The sequence below is a fragment of the Chrysochloris asiatica genome, unplaced genomic scaffold (assembly GCF_000296735.1).
Source record: "Chrysochloris asiatica unplaced genomic scaffold, ChrAsi1.0 scaffold00314, whole genome shotgun sequence".
NCBI classification, from domain to species: domain Eukaryota; kingdom Metazoa; phylum Chordata; class Mammalia; order Afrosoricida; family Chrysochloridae; genus Chrysochloris; species Chrysochloris asiatica.
Window position 1 is genome coordinate 2,695,382 of NW_006408832.1, and position 4,271 is coordinate 2,699,652.

At 44.5% G+C, this 4,271-nt stretch overlaps 1 pseudogene; it reads right to left on the minus strand.

Moving 5' to 3' along the window:
* Window positions 1–1,591: 1,591 nt before the first annotated feature.
* On the minus strand, window positions 1,592–2,357 carry LOC102830320 (annotated as a pseudogene).
* Between the last annotated feature and the right edge of the window lie 1,914 nt (window positions 2,358–4,271).

Genomic DNA, 4,271 nt, shown 5'->3' on the forward strand with positions numbered 1-4,271 from the left:
GAGTGTTGATGGGCGATCTGAGCAAAATGAAATCTAGCATTATGTTGTTGTTGTTGTTGTTAAGTGTTGTTGACTCAGTTCCAACTCATAGTGACCCTGTATAGGATTTCCAAGGAGTGGCTGGTGGGTTTGAACCACTGACCTTGCAGTTCAAACTGACTGCATTCCAGCACATTAACCAGAGCACCATACCAGGACTCCCTTTTATATTGTTGTTGCTGTTAAGTGCATTAATTATTATATTGGAGTCCTGGTGTGGCTCTTCAGGATAAGCACTAGGTTGCAAGATCCATTTGAACTGCACAAACATTGGTTCAAATTCACCAGCCGTTCCTCAGAAACCCTATACCCAGTCGCTATGATTCAGAACTGACTTGGTGATATTTAACAATAACATCAATTATTATATTAATAAGCTTGGAGTCCCAGTGTGGTGCTATCAGATAAGCACTTGACCACGAGGTCAGTTTGAACCACAAGGTTGGTGGTTCAAATCCATCAGCTGTTTCTCAGAAACCCTGCACAGAGTCACTATGAGTCAGAACCGATTCAATAGCACTTAGCAACAACAACAAACACAATTAGGCAAAATCAAAATTAGATAATCATTAAACATCAATAACACTCCAGTTCTCTGTTTAACAACAGTCTCTCTCCCAGGAATGTATAATGTTCCTATTAATCTTAAGACTGATTACTATCCCCTTGCTCTCAGGAATGGGTGCCATTACTGTCAATCTCAGGGATGAGTACCACCAAGATATTTTCTCTTAAAAAACTAAGCTGCAAAGGTAATTTCTTGTGGGAATGTTCATATGCCTCTCCTGCTAACAGAAATATAAGGTATTTCCACAGAACAGCTTTTCAGAGGAAAGCCAACCAACCTGCTTATTACAAATAATGACAGACTAAATTAGCAACCTGGTGCAGCTTGTGTGTAACCATGTGCCTGAAACAAGCGCCTCTTCCTCGCAGCTGAAAGGGTGGGCAAGACCTGTCCACATGCAGTTCGAGCAGGCATAGTCGACTATTTTTATCAGAGGACATGTGCTATTTTACTTCCTGAACTTTCCCTAACATCTGCAATTACTTGACATTTAAAGAACATACCACTGGAGTGATTTAAGTTGCTTCCAATGTTATATTTTCTTCCTTGTTACTGCCTGATTCTCCATTCCCTACCAAGATCAATTCAAAATAGACCTTCACAGATGAGAATCTGCAAGCAAGTCTTTGAGCCAAGTCCTTAAATGCTCTCTCTCTCTCCTCTTCTCTTTGAATGGAGTACATAGCTTGAAAAGTAGTCATGAGTGGTGTAGAACTGGCTTCCCTCCAACTCTGTCAGTTCCTACACACAAGCTTTCTTCCTGTTTTAGATAGATATCATTCTGCTCAAGTCATGAGTTAATTGATAACATGAATTATTATGCACAGAGCATAGCTTTTTTTTTTTCTCCTGTGAGAAATGCAGACTTTATTAGGCACAGAGGGTGACTGGTGGATAAAGTGGCTTCTAGGATTCCTTTCAAGCCAGAGTCCTAGTTCCTTAAAAGAATGGCAGAGGGGCATGCATTCTCTCTGCCAGCTCCTTTCAAGGTTGCACGCGGATGGCACCATCTAGCCGAATGGCCTCTCCGTTGAGGAATGAGTTCTCAGTTATGGCCTGTACCAGATGAGCATACTCAGCAAGGTCACTCAGTCGGCTGGGGAAAGGCACTTGGCTGGCCAAGAAGTTGCGCACCTTGCCTGCGAGGCTGGTCAGCAGTGGAGTGAGAAACAGGCCTGGATCAATGGTCATCACCTGAATGCCTATGGGAGCCGGATCCTGAGCAATGGGCAATGTCATGCCTACTATGCCCCCTCTGGAAGCAGAGTATGCAGCCTGTCCAACCTGGCCCTCGAAGGCAGCCACACTGGCAGTGTTGATGATGACTCCTCGTTGGTCTCCCTGATCTGGTTCATTCTGGCCCATCTCTCCAGCTACAAGGTGGATCACATTGAAGGTACCTATGAGATTTACATTCAGAACTCGATGGAAGTCCTCCAAGTTATGGGCCTGACTCCTCTTTAAGTTGTAGGTTTTGATGGCCACTGCAAGGCCAGCACAGTTGACTGCGACATCCACTTGGCCAAACTTTTCTTTGGTTATAGTGAGGGCTGCTTGCACGTCCTTCTCTGAGGCCACATCTACAGTCGTGAAGGCACAGCTCTTTCCTAATTTCTTGGCCTGGGAGGTCCAAAAGCACAGCAGAGGTCCCCTGCTCCCCCAGTCGCTTCGCCGTGGCTAGGCCTAGACCCGAGGCTCCTCCAATTATCACTGCATCCAGACCCTTCACACTCTGACACACAGCAGCCATCTTGAGCAGATTCTCTTCCCATAGCATAGCTTTTGATGATGAACATTTCTGTGTTAACCTATCTTCTTCCATGAAAACATTTGCTTTCCTAACAAAATTGATGGAGGTTAAAAGAAGTTATTAAGTTGAAGTCAATCAATTAACATATTTAAAGTCAAATAAAATAATGCAATTGTAGGTACAATCTCAGGAAACACTTAAAGTACATTTGTAGATTTGAATCTTCTGAGAAATAAATCAAAGGCTAACAAGTAGCGATTTTTGTGTTTATATTGGGAGTGGTGTTGCAAGGCAGAGTTGGGGTGGGGAGCTCCAAGGAGCAGAATAGGAAACCTTATGGATGACCTATGTTGCATCCCCTCTTTCTTTCATTCCAGTGACTACTGAACTCACTGCAAACTAGTTCTTGGTGAGGAATTTCGGAAAGAAGCAACTAGGTTCTTAGTGGACCAAGGCCGAGATGTGCATAAATATTTCTGAGTTTAGAGCGCTGTTCTCATGTGTATGTGCATGTAATCGTCCTGTTCCTGGAGTTACAGAAACCAAAAATCTGGTATTTTGGTTCTTGACCCTAGAAGACCTCTTATAAGCCCCTGACAACCCTACAGAGTTGTTCTTATTTCAATCCAAGCTTTACAGAGGAGGGACTGAGAAAAAGCACACTTACAAGATATATCAGTGCTTGCTGGGTTACAACTCACCTCCACACATAATGATTTAAAACAAGTGTTTATTTATCTCTTGGTCTTGGGCTAGACAACTTGAGGTGGGCTTGGCAGGGCTTCCACAGTTGTCTGTGCAGACAGAGGGGGATGGGAAAGGAGAGAGAGGGATGGAGGGGGAGTGTCATGGATGGAATTGTGTGTCCCAGAAATATGTCAACCTGGCTGGGCCATGACTAGCAGTGGTTTGGTAGTTTTGTGATGATGTATTTGGCGAGGTGAATTACTTCATGTCTCTTCTAGCTATGTTGTTGTTGTTGTCAGGTGCCATCAAGTCAGAACCGACTCATAGCGATCCCATGCACAGCAGAATGAAACAATGTCTGATCCTGGGCCAACCTCACTACCGCTGCCACACTTGAGTCCAACAATGATGCCACCTGGCCAATCCATCTCGTTAGAGGTCTTCCACTTTTTCTCTGACCCTCCACCTTACCCAGCATGACATCCTTCTCCAACGATTGCTTCCTCCAGACAATATGTCCAAAGTATGAGAGACGAAGCTTAGCCATCCTGGCCTCCAAGGAGCGCTCTGGCTGCATTTCTTCCAAAACAGATCTATTGGTTCTTCTAGCTATAGTCTTTGTAAACTCCCAGACTTTTTCTGGATAAATTTGGGTAAGAGAAGATGGGGGTGGGTGGGGGGGAGATGTGATGGATTGAATGTTTCCATTGTGAATGATTGTTAACAGGGCTAATTGTGATTGTAAAAATCTAGAACACTAAGGTAGATATAAAATGAGCTATCTCAAAAGCAGGAGGAGACAATCTTACTAACATTAAGGAAGAAGAGCAAGGAATGGAGTATGCTCTTTGGACTCCGAGAGCCCTGTGCCTTGAACCTCCTCAACCCAGGGACAGAAATCTGTGACGTCAGAAGAGTGGTAGAACAGCAGAAGCAGATGCAAGAGCCAGAGCCTGGGACAGAGTGGTGAACTTTCTGACCCACAGAGCAAGTACAGTTGAGTGCCTTTGGGCAGGAGGCTCACATGCAGAGTGAGATGCCTCCAAGCAGTTAATTTTGAAAGTAGGTATGCTGACCCATGGAGCTGAAGCTTAGTACCTTTGGACTGAGGCATATAGTGAACTGGGATGTCCTTTGGGCATTTATAAACAGCCCTCAAGATCTTTGTAACATTGCCAGAGCAAATCAGAAGGCACACCAAGGATCTGAGAGCCAGACAGCCGACGC